At 38.9% G+C, this 13,277-nt stretch overlaps 1 protein-coding gene and 1 pseudogene across 1 annotated transcript in view; one reads left to right on the top strand and one right to left on the bottom strand.

The window, feature by feature from the left end:
- The window catches only part of ADGRL2 (adhesion G protein-coupled receptor L2), a 694,457-nt gene that overhangs the window by 282,104 nt on the left and 399,076 nt on the right, over positions 1 to 13,277 (top strand). The window lies entirely within an intron of this gene.
- LOC119626256 (small ribosomal subunit protein uS10-like) lies at positions 6,243 to 9,025 on the bottom strand (annotated as a pseudogene).

Raw genomic sequence — 13,277 nt, 5'->3', positions numbered from 1 at the left:
GTCCTTACAGACTATATTTAGACTAAGCTGGAGAACTCACATAACACTGGGACAGATCATGACTCTTGTTATTAATCCATATGACTGCAAGCTGCTTCTGATCCCCCCTCCCTAATGGGTATTAAAAATAACACATTTGCCAGAACAATAACCACATATCTTGTATCTGGTTAACTTGCCCTAGTAAATATATTACATGCAGCATAACAGCTGTGATAGAAGCTACAACTTGGTTCAGTTGGCAGTACTAGGCTCAGAACTCCATGATCTAATTTGTATATGTCTAGATTGCTCAGCTACATGCAGATAGAGGATCCTCACCTATGTATCCTTTAAATCTTTGAGACTATCTATTTTGAGAGTAGTATTTATTTATTGCACTAATCTGTACAATTTTCCTCAGGATGTGATAACTGGTTTTGATTTACTAACTTGACCATAGAGGATAGTTTCAAAGACTTTCCACCTTGACAGTACAATAGTTGGTCAAGAAAACAATGGGAGAATTCAATCAACCTCTAACTGGCTCATGCCAATTATACATTCAAGGACTAGAAAAATGATCATTAAATGAGTGTGTAAACCCAGTAAACCCACTGTGAAATAAGTCTAGAACAGAACTCCTTTTATTTCCTGACACTTACATGTCCATACTCTAACAAGCGGCCCATGGTGGTGGTGTCAGCATCAACTCATATCTTATATCTACCAATCCTAAAAAGATCTGAGCATTCCCTTTGTTCCAGTGCACAGTTTTCTGAGTAAATACCTCTTGGTCCTTTTGGGGAAGAACTGAGGAGTCACAAATTTACTATAATGTTGCAGTTCCTGTCTCATGGAGACCCAGCATCTCCTTCAGTCAATAGTTTCTGGGTATGAGAACTCACTCAGGTATGAAGACAAGGCAAGAAATTATGACTTTTCATTGAGATATCTGAGTCAGCCTTTTGTTCATTATTTTCTATCGCTTTTGATTATGTGTGTGAACCAATACCCTTGTTGGTGACTCATCTATCTTGCCATTTCACATAGTAACCATTTCCATGGATACCTTGGGACAGTTCCCACCCCTACCCAGACAGCAGCCATTTCAACCCAGTTTCCCATTGTGGTGACTGCACTCCCTTTGCTTCTGACAATTAAGTGCTTCCCTGTGGCCCCTGTTAATCTGGAATCCTACCATCCCCCTTGCTACAATGGACCCCAGTCTTTTAATCACATGTCCTTCTATCCCTAGTTTAAGAAGGACTATGCTTCCCCACAATGTTGGAATCTGCCTGATCAGCAAATTCCTCATCATGTTAATAAACAACATGTCCTCCAAGCTCTCCTAGGGAACATAGTCAGATATGGATATTTCGGTCTTCCATAATGAACCCATTTTTGTATGCTCATTTTTTTTTATTGGTTTCTTTCTTTCTCCACAATCTATTACTATAGTGCCAGGATCTCTACTTCATTTCATGTGACCCATCACTTTTTCCAAGCTACCAAGAGCTATCCCAGTCTTACATTAGACCTATCATATAAGACTTTGCTAGGTATTAAATCCTGTTTCAACAGAACAACCCCATATGAGAAAACTGTCCATTACGTAGCTTTATATTCTGCCAGGACCCTCAGGATCCCTCCCAGGCATACTCTTTGAGCATATATGCAGTCAAGTCCTAGATATCACGTGGAGTATGTAACTCATTTCCTTCCTTAGCAGGCCATCAATTCCCTAGCTGGGTCATGCTGAAATGTGGCCCAAATTATCAGTGTGACCTCCATGAGGGACAGCACAGGTAGATCTGAGGATTGTCTTATAAGGCATCTGCCTCATTTGAGACCTTGGCATAGTATTCATGAAGAAAGCTTTCACTTCCAACAAGAGAAAAGGGGGCTTACTAGCCATTTCTGTGAGCCACACATGTTCAGGGGACAATGTAGTTGTAAGGTGCTCATCTACTCAGATATCCCTATCCCAAACTTCAGAGTACCACTCCTTTATTTCAGAGCCCTAAATTTTGCACAGGAAACTGGCCTAGGCTGAGAATTTAGCCTCCATTAAAGTTATTCCACTTACAAATGAGCCATGAGCCTGATCTCCAAATCTGTCTGCTAGCTACAAGAGAAGGATGTCTCTTTAAATGATGCTAATGAGGTTTTCTGACTCTCACATTTTGCTTTAAATGCCAAATAATAGAACTGAGTCTGTGTATTAAGCAGACTGTAAGATGGCTCCCAGTGAGCTTTGCCTTGTAGTGTTCATGACGTTGTGTAATCCACTCTTGTTAAGTATGGGCTGGCTTTGTGATTTATTTTTAACCAACAGAATATGACAAAACTGATGGGCCATCACTTCCATTATTAGGCTACGTAAGATTGTCACCTCCTTCTTGTTACCAGAATCCCTTTCTTGCTGGCTTTGATCAATTAATCTGCCATATTGGGGTGACCCATGTGGCAAGAACCTGAGGATGGCCTTCAGCGAATAGTTCACAAGGAGCTGAATCCTGTCAACAATCACGTAGGCTTGAAAGTGGATACTTCCCCAGTTGAACCTTCTGTTGACACCCTAGCCTTAAATGGTACTTGGATAGCAGCCTTGTAAAAGACTCTAAAGCAGAGGACTTAACTAAGATATCCCTGGACTCCTGACCCATAAGAACATGGAGATAATAAGTGTGTGTTGTGTTAAGCTGCCTAATTTGTGACAATCTGTGACAAAGCAATAGATATCTAACACATCCTATTATTTTATCTCTTCAATGCATCAGTGATATTTAGCAACAATTAGCCATATCTTTAGAGTTCCAATTTCCCCATACCTCTCAAAGGCAGAGACATTGCAACAGCTACTGCATCCCCTTCTACCTGTATTTCAACCCAGTTTGCCATCATGGGTGAAAATTTTAGCCAGAAGAGGCAAATATTTTCTGGAAAGAACCAGATCGTAAATGTTTTAGGCTTTGAGATCCTATGGTCTCTGTCTCAAATACTCAATTCTGTCTAAAATTTGTTAAATGAATGTGTTCCAACAAAACGTTATTTACAAAAAGAAGTGAGCTGGGTCTGGTCCACAGCCATAGTTTGCTGACACCTGATCTTAACAATCACCCTGGTATATGATGCCAGGGATTAATAATGCACCTACCACCAGGGATAAGAGCCTTATTGCCATCCACCTCCCGAATCTCAGCTTAGTTCTGCTTCTTAGGACCACTTCCAGTATCATTCAACTTGACTTGGGATCCCTAAAAGCAGAAACTAAGAAAATGATTCTTATAAAACTGATTTATTGAGGGAGTGCTTTGGGGGAAGGGGAAGGAAGGACAGGTTAAAGGAAGAAAGCTAAGTAAGAAGTATATTCAGCTGAAAATTGTGAGAGCTTGGTTCTACAGGAAGCTCTGGAGCACCAGAGGTCAATTCACCCTTAGAGTATGTGTGTAGGGGTGGGGAAAGGGGTGCAGGCAGGGACGAGGAGCTTTCATATTCCTTATATCAATAAAGTATTGACTGTTGGCTGCCTGGGAGGAGGAATGGCTCAAGTAAAGCAATTTCCCTTCTCAGGGAAGGGAAGTAGCTGGGTATAGGTACTTTTCCATTCCTTCTTTGGGATAACCCATTTACCCCAATTACATTTCTGTTTATGACCTGAACCCATTTTCATTAATTTCCAAGGAATGGAAATAGGATGATCAAAATACAAGAATATTAATAATGCCAAAAAGGATGCAAAATAATACCTGTTCATTTTGGTTTTGTATTTGATAGGTGTTACCACTTTTCTTTGCCCATTTGTCAAAACTAGAACCAACATAGCCAAAGTGAATAGAACAGAATGACAGTTTGGGGAGCAATTACAAAAAACATGTGCAGTAGCAGGATAAAACACAAATAGCTCAAAGTTTTCATATCACCTGGTGTTCACTATTAAATAGTGTGATAACAATCACCTAGAGACCAGTTGCTCCAGTTTCTATCCCACGCTATCCTTTACTGGAGCTGTAAACTTGGGTAAGATATTTAAATGTCTGTGCCTCCTCAGTTTCCTAATCTGTAAATCGGGGTTAATACTAGTATCTACCTCATGAGATCACTGTGGGCAAAAATGAACTAATACATGAAGTGTTTACAATAGTATTTAGTGCATAGTGTACACTGAGCCTTAGCTTGATTATTGTTGATGTTGCATTATTTGTGATCACTCACTTATCTACTATCTTATTTAAATGTAGCTTTTTCAGTGCACCTTAATTTGGGTTTTGGGCTCCATTACCTCTTATTCCTATACTTTGAAATATTTGAAAATATAATTAGAATAGTCTGCTCTCAGCAAAAATTCAAGTCTCTTTCCTAGACCCCAAGGAAAATTCTGCAAATAAGCCATATTCTTGAGTTCCTTCTGTAGACAAAAAAGTGTGCCTATGCTTTTAAGCAAAAACCATTAAAAAAGAGTATCTCTATCCCCAACTGAGATGATTATCCTTTAGTAATGAATCTAAAGAGGTTCCAATTTTTTGTAAGGTAAAATGATGCCTAAATTATGCAAAGTGTGTTGGCATGGCTGACCATAAGCAAGAAGCTTCGGGGAGTTCAAACATAGAGGCTTCTATATATTTCTGTACATAAATAGACAACTATGTATGTACGTAGAAACACATAAAGAATATTGTTTATTATATGTTTATATACACGGGCTCAGGAGAGTACAAGCTTCCAATTTTTAGGTTTATAAATATACTTTTGAATCTATAATAATGCAGAGTACGAGATTTTGTACGTTGGAGACAGATGAAATATATCCGATCCCCATCATCTGCCTGGCACTTCTCTTCGTCTTTATAAATCACTGCTCAATAAACAAGAAAATAGGAATCAAGCAACCATGGCGATTTGGAAGAAAGATGACAATTATTTGACGAATGAAACATCTGGAAAGGGATCACGGCCTCATTATCTTTCAAAAATCGTTAATGAAACTCTTCTTTTAGTTCACTGAAGAATTCAAAGTGGAAAAGCCTCATCAAACATTAACTAAGAAAATGTATGCCAATGCTTTGGATAAGTCAAGTTGTCATTCTGCTCCATAAATATTTATCCCGCAGATGGTTTTTGAAACTACCAGTTTCCTTATTATAAGGAAAAGTTAAGTTGGTATATTTGTTTTAGATTATATTACAGAACTTTTCAACAGTTGGGATTTTTAAAAACATTTATTCCATTCCTTTTCCTATTTAAAATCAGTGGCTTGAATTGAACAAATCATAATGTAGTAGGAATTCTCACACTTATCAGGTGAAAGATTGGTCTCACCTATTATGTGTCTTCTTGACAATGTAAAAATCCATTTTAAAAAATTAGAAATCTTTTGAAATCTTACCTTTCAGAAAGAAAATATTTAAAACTTGATAAGCCATTGGATAGCAAACAGCTTTTGAAAAACAACTACATTGAAAAAGTAAATCATTTTCAACCCAATGTGATTGTGCCTTTCTGGTCTTAAAATGTATTATTTTATAAGAATATAAGTATAATAGGATAAGTAGCAACTGGTGTAAAGTGAAGCAGAAAACACATTTAATATAAACACACTGCATTGTGTCTATTTGATTCAATCACCAGACACTTATTGAGCACTGACTAGATGTCAGGAACTGACAGGTGCTAAGAAGGCAAAAATGAAATGGTGGTTACTGCCTTCAGGGAACTCCTAGTCTAATGGAGGTGACAGACACTTCTACAGCTATCTATAATAGAGTGTGACATGTGCTATGCCAGCAGCACCAGCTAAGTATTACAGGAGCAGGGGGGCGGGGGGTGGGAAGTAACCTCCTGAATCCAGTTTGAAATTGAGAAATGCAATACTTTTTATGAACTAAGGATCACAAAGAAAGTCAGTCAATATATAAATGAAGATAAACAAAAGCCTTTGAGGGAACAAATTTAGAGGACAATTCTTAACTGTACCTTCCCAGTAAACATGGGAGTAATAACACTTAGCAAATTGAAAGATTGTGAACGATGTGCCTATTTTTACATCTCAAGAGTATTTTTGCAGGAGGTAAGTTGTAACTGTAATGACAGACTTCATTCTGTGCAGTGGCATTCCTGTAACTGCTGTGAATGTACTCAACTTCATTAAAATCATTAACAATTATCAAAGATCAGTATTTCAACATGGCAGTCAACCACACGCTAAAACTAAATTTGCACCGAAGAATGTTCAGTACTGGGGCAAAAGTGGTCAAAATTGATTAACATTTAAGAAAATTACAATGTCACAAAAACTGAAGTGCCAAGCTCTTCATTCCGTTAATAAAACTTATTTAGTTTGGCAAGATACAAATAATTACATGAGCCTGCAATATGAATATATTGCTTTAGCATTTGCTTTCATAGCTCTTTGGGCTATTAAATAGTAGTTCTATATCTGAGTGTCTTAGTCCATTTGGGCTGCTATAACAGAATGCTATCGACTAGGCGGCTTATAAGCAACAGAAATTTATATCTCACAGTTCTGGAAGCTGAGAAGCCCAAGAGCAAGGCACCAGCAGATTCAGCGTCCGGTGAGGGCTGCTTCCTGGTTCATAGACAGCTGTCTTCTCCTTGTCCTTACAGGTCAGAAGGGGTGAGGGAGCTCTCTGGGGCCTCTTTTATAAGAGCATTGTTCCCATTCATGAGGCCTCTACCCTCATGACATAGTCACCTACCCAAAGTCCCACCTCCTAATACCATCACAGTGGGAACTAGGATCTCTCTTTCTCTCTCTTTTTTTTTTTTTTTAAACAACTGGTAATCAATTTATTAAAATAGTTGACTTAAGCATCCGCAGTGGTGACTTCCACTTCAACTCCTGGCTCAATATTGATGGAAGTGATCTGCTTAACAATCTCAAAAGGACTGTGCCAGTCAATGAGTCGCCTGTGGATTCTCATCCCGAAACGATCGCATGTCTTAGAACCAGCCTTCACCACGAGGATTTTTTCTTGTAGTGATTCTCAAACTCTTGGTAGGCATTCGAACTGGTCCTTTCACGTTGAGATTCTTTTCCTCTCCTCCTCTGATCAAGTCAGCTCACACCTTCCCCAGAGATGTTACATTGCAGCTTGTTAGAGTGATTCGAATTCAGTGAATTGCCACCTCCAGCTCCAAGGGTGTTTTTCCTGTGTCCTTAAAAGCTATGGCTGCTACGCGGCTCCCTGACCGACTTGTTCCTCGGCACGAGCGAACAGCGGTGAGTCAGAAGAAGGAGCGGGCGGATCAGAGCTCCTCACCACCCACCACCTACGACTGTGTTTTCCTCAGAGGGAAACTAGGATCTTAATCTATGAACTTTTATTTCCAGAATCCCTGGATTTTACCTTTTTTTTTTTTTTTTTTGAGGGGGGCTGAGGGGACAGGTTTCTGAGTGAGGTGATTAAAATGTATCAAGCTGCAGAAACTCTGGGCACAACAGATTTTTTTTCCTGAAAAATTCCCCACACATTTGCTTTTGAGAGGTAACACACAGGATTAAGCAGTCTCTAGCTTTCTGCCTTAATATTTGTCTCGGCTTTTGGGTGATGAGTGGACACGGCTATGTACAATTGCTGCTGCTTGAACTCTTCCCTCTGTCTGTCCCCCATCTGTCTGTCTTTGGTTAGTAAGACGGTTTTGCTTTATCTTTTTGAATATTTGAATAACCAGATTAAATTTTTAAAGAACTCTACAAAATAAGGATTTAAGCACAGTACCTGCCCTGTGAATTTATAAGATAATGAAAAGGCACCTTCCAAACAAAGAAAAGATGGAAAGATATTCTTCCTGAGAAAAGTATGTAACAATAGGGAAAAGCCAGTCGTCTCTTTTCTAATCCTTTGCCTTTGACATCTGTCATTTGGGGGAGAGGGTTATGTGGGTGTTGGGTGGTGTTACAGTAGTAGTTGAAAAGTTCTCTTCATCCTGTGGTACTGATTCTCTATCCTTTGTCAATAACTTCCTATCTTACATATTACTTTCAGATTTTTTTAATCTTTAGCTTACCACCAATGAATTATATTTGCTAAAAAATATAATTCTTTCTACAAAAGCAGAAAGTGCATATGAAAAAATAAAGAAAAAAGAATTATATTTGCTAATATTTTACATGTTTGAATTAAAGTTTAAAAAACACAATAGCAACAGCAGTAATGTTTAAAACGTGAATTTATTTAGTGTTTCACAATTTTCAAAGCATGTGTACATATATTATCTAATTTGATCCTCATAATAACCATGCGGATAGGTAGAACAAGCACTGTTTTCATTTTACACATGAGAAAATTAAATACTTTAATGGGTTCCCCCAGAAATGTAAGACAAAGATTCAAATGCAAATCCCATTGTTCCTCGACTTACAATGGGGTTACATCTGGATAAACCCATCTTAAGCTGAAAATATTATAAGTCAGAAATGCATTTCATACCCCCAATAAACCCATCAAAATGTTGTAAAATCTTAAGTCAAACCACTGTAAGTCAGTGACTGTTTGTACTTTAATTGAGCTGATCCCCAGAAACTTTGATAGGGAGTATGGAATGAGACAGACAGGAAGAAAGCCAATAGAAGGTGTGTTTTCAAGGTGGTTTCCAATTTGACATTTCAGTCATGCTAGGGAGCCATAAAAGCTGGTACAGAATGCAGCCCAGTGTTAGCTCAATTAAGGGGTAAAGAAGCTGGAATATTTATCTGCCAACTCTCCACCTATCTTTGGTTGAAGTCTGCCTCCAGAAGTAACAACTGTAGGGTACTCTGGTTTGCATTTTTTGGTAAACTGAGCGTATTCCCAGAGCCAGAAAAAAGTCCTCACTCCCAGAGTTACAGATGTTCAGAGTAAGCAGCTTTCAAGGTGCAGAGCTGAATGATGGGTAGGGCAGAATGGTCTCGGTTAGCCAAACTCAACAAGGTTAAGCAATTTATCCAACCAGAAGTCACACAGCTAATATTGGCAAGGCCTTGAAGGGACTTAGGCCTTTGGCTATTTCGGTAGATTCCTTGATAGAGTAAAACAGGTGTCATTTCTTATTCTCAAAGTGTAGGTTAGGAAAAAGAGTAGAGAGGAGAGAATATATTAAGCATGAAAAAATATTGCTTCTAAAGGTCTTACAATAATTGAGATTTGTTCACCCCGTACATATAATACAACTATTCGAAACCTGAAGCTTTTATAGAATGCAAAGAAATATCAATACATGGACCTTTATGTAGCACACATGCTACTACTTTGCCAATATACATTGCCAAGGTTTTCAGTCCAATTGGTGGTATTTTGCTGAGGATGCTGGAACAAATTTTTGTATTTACAAGTGCCATAACACCTTTAAAGGACATGTATATTGCAGAAAATTATGACACATAAGTGGTCAGGCAAACATTATGTGGAAAAGTCCCAGCTGATGTGTATGTTATTGCTAAACAGCCTCTTCACATCAGTGGCACTCACGCCTCAGTTTCACAGTTGTGAAATATTTGCATACAGATGTGAAGGTATTCTTGTGGCTTACTCAATAAACCAGAATGGGGCTTTATGCACCCCTGAGTTTTCAATTAATGTTGTTGACAGAATGAATGGCTATTTATGCCACCAGCCTTTCATGTTCATTCATGGTACACAATACCTAAGTCTTAAAGAGCTCATCTAAATGCCTCCCCTCTTGGGAGGGTGCTTATGGATTCCATTGTATATATAGGGTAGCATAAGGTTCAATGATTCTATCTAATCAGCAGAGTGGACCTTACATTTTAGCAAAGGCCACTGAAGCCTTTGTTCTGCAACAGGGCATTATCCTACAACTTCTACAATAAGTTGAATGTCTGTTTGTCCAAAGATCTTAGGCAACCAATGCCTGAACTTCACTTTCCCAAGTATGCCTTTCTGTCCTCACCACACTCCAACACTCACATTTTTGGGAAAAGGATACCTACACAGGAAAATTATTTTTTGATGTGTAGTGAGACTTGACTACACTCATTCATTTGACTGTGGTGAATAAGGACCTGGAACATGGTTGGAGCCCAATAAATGCTTACTGCATTTAATCCAACAAGAAAGAAACAGTAGTACCAGTCCTGGCCCCTGTGTACTCTAAGATATCTGTAACATGGTACAGTTCCTGGAGATAGAAGGTAAGCATGAGTCCCTCCTTTACTCCACCTATTCAACAGTCTCCTCAAGCAAAAGGAGTGTGTAAATGTTGTCTGAGAAAGGTTTTCACGGGAGATGAATGAAATTCCAACTTTCTTCTTGGATTAAAAATAATTCCAGTGATAATGGAATTAGAATTTCATTGGGTTTAATCATTATTAGTTAAAATCAACATAATAATTCATCTTTCCACACAGTTTTATTTTTTAAATTCATCCTCTATTGTTAACCGCACATTGGCCCTAGGAAGCAGCTAAGGATTGCTGTCTCCACTTTTCAGATGAGAAAACCAAGGTTCATTAAGCTTAAGTGATGTCCATTCAGGTGATATCAGGGACAGGGATACAAATGCAGGCTTATCAGATGTAATCTAAAATAACGCATTTTAAAAGTTCCAACTATGTTTCCCAAGTTTTGAGACTCCAAAGGAAAAATACAGGCATGTTTGTTTACTTCTGCAAAGCAAATTAAATGTGTAGCCCATGCATTATTGATGTCTATTATTTTAGTTCCTAAGAAGTATGTGTATCAAATTGCCTTTACAAGAGAAACTGTATTAAAACAACTTGTATTTACATGCCTTTTTAGTTTGCACTTGAGCGTTTATTTTTCTTCTAACTTTAGGACAGTAATATGTGACGCTATTTTCAAAATCAGACATGCTGGTGACTGTTCCGGAGCATAGATCAGTGTTTGTACTTAAGATGTCCAGCCTGGAATAAGACTGTACCATTAAGGGCACATGTGCAAATAAGCAAAGACTGCCAGACCAAATGGACGCCAAAGCCTTGAATTGTAAACTAACCCCGGAGGAACTTTTAGAGTTGTTAGAACATTTGCCCATTATTTCTAGGAGAATCTCAGTGGCTCTAATCCATCTCAAACTTTTTATTCTTCTCAATATAGCTCATTTCCTCTTGAAATATTTCTTCTGTTCTACGGCCAACATAGAAAAGAAGGGGCAGACAGGACTAAAGTAGACCCCAGGCCTCTTAGACCTAACTTAGGGCAAGCAGAGCGATGCCCCAGGCAAATATGCAGAGGGCTCTCAGGAAGACCAGCAGCAGGGCAAATTGCTGCCTGATTTGCAGTTCTGCACTCTATCAGAATTTTATATCTGGAAGATAATAATTTAGAGACTAATACAGCATGCTCATTGAATAGATTAGGAAATGTGTTTCTCAGAATTTGAATGACTTGCCCAAGTCCAGTGCTAGAATGAGAGATAAAACACACCACTCAGAGTGGAGTAAAATATATTTGTTTGTTTAAAAACATGACATTAATCAAGACAGACTAGTGGTATAGCTGGAGGACCAGACTTTAGATCACAAGATTTCTAAGTAAACTTTGATTTACTTAAAAGCCTTGAGATAGAATATAAGTCAGTTTGGCTACCTCGCCTAAATAATGAAGTTAATATTTATTTCTGAACAGGCTTGGATCTATCATCTAAAGAAATCATAGTCATTCAATGCCATGCTTAAGCAGTACAGTAATGAAAAGGAACAGTCAGTCTGAAAGAGAGAGCTGCTGATAGATACTCAAGTAATGAGTGTGCTTCCAGCCGGTGCATAGGTGATCACTGGTGAGAGGAGGGCATGACTAGCAACTGCGTTTTCCTTGGCGCAGTGCAGAGTTGAGCAGGATGATTTATAAACCTCAACACACTGAAGACCAAAAATAAATAAATCATTAAGTAGCATGCCTCATGATTCAACTTGCTTTTTTTCCCCCTAACATGGGTAATAAATTGTGTGGGCTTTAATAATTTATAGGAGATGTCGTTATAATGTGAGAATATTAACTTTGGTGAGTCTTTTAATTTGCTTGTGATGTCAATAGTGTGCTGAAGTGTTTCTTCTACAGGACAGCAACACCACTAATGCACAATTGTATTCTGACACTTCAGCCACAGGCTCCTGGGGACCAGAAGAGACAGTTCACTTTAGCACTGATCTTATCAATTTGGTGCATGTCCCACAGGAATTACATGCCACAGAGAGAATTAAAAGGAACAGTTTGAAAGCACTTAGAATCATATTAGCGCATTCACATACAACCCCTCTTCCCCATGTCCTTGTGGAAAGATAGCCTGACTCAAGACATTTTATTTCTGCCCAGGATTATGCCTCAGAAAAAGAGAGAGAGAGAGAGAGAGAGAGAAAAGAAAAAAATTAACTAACAAAAAACAGCACAAGGAAAGCACCCAAAATATTCTAGATTCATCTGGGAATGTGGCCAATTTCTTCCCAGTTAATAATGTCCTCCGCAGATTTTCCCTTAGATATTTTCTTGTCATTTCACAAATGTGACAGTAGCGACCCTCTCATATTTCAGAAATAATTCCTCTCTGTCTCGCCTATGTTTTCAATCAGGAAGGAAAGAGTTTTGTCACAGTTTAGTGAACATCAGAGCCAGAAAAGCATATATAGGGAGAAGAAAGAGGCAGAATGAAAGAAAAAGGAAGGCAGAACAGTTCGAGAGATGATGTTATGGGAAAAGAAAGCTTCTGCGATAGGGCTGAGCACAGAAGAGCCTGACAGCATCAGCCAGGCACCATTCCGAATTTTAATTCCAATCTAAAAGCCGCAAACAGAAATGAAGACCTGCCCCTTCCTGAGTCTGGAGCAAACCCCTCTCCATATATAGATTCTACCACTTAAAAAAAAAAAAATTAAAACACATGAAGCAGTTAATTGGAGATATTAAAATGAAGTGACCAGTGACCAGGCACAGTGGTTCGTATCTGTAATCCCAGCACTTTGGGAGGCCGAGGTGGGCGGATCACCTGAGGTCAGGAGTTCGAGACCAGCCTGGCCAACATGATGAAACCCTGTCTCTATTAAAAATACAAATATTGGCTGGGTGCAGTAACTCACACCTCTAATCCCAGCACTTTGGGAGGACAAGGCAGGTGGATCATGAGGTCAGGAGTTCAAGACCAGCCTGACCAAGATGGTGAAACCCCATCTCTACTAAAAATATAAAACATAGCCCAGCATGGTGGTGGGTGCCTGGAATTCCAGCTACTTGGGAGGCTGAGGCAGAGAATTGCTTGAACCCGGGAGGCAGAGGTTGCAGTGAGCCAAGATAGCGTCACTGCCTTCCAGCCTAGGCAACAGA

The sequence above is a fragment of the Chlorocebus sabaeus genome, chromosome 20, assembly GCF_047675955.1.
Source record: "Chlorocebus sabaeus isolate Y175 chromosome 20, mChlSab1.0.hap1, whole genome shotgun sequence".
Lineage (NCBI taxonomy): Eukaryota > Metazoa > Chordata > Mammalia > Primates > Cercopithecidae > Chlorocebus > Chlorocebus sabaeus.
This window is presented reverse-complemented; position numbering and strand designations above follow the sequence as displayed.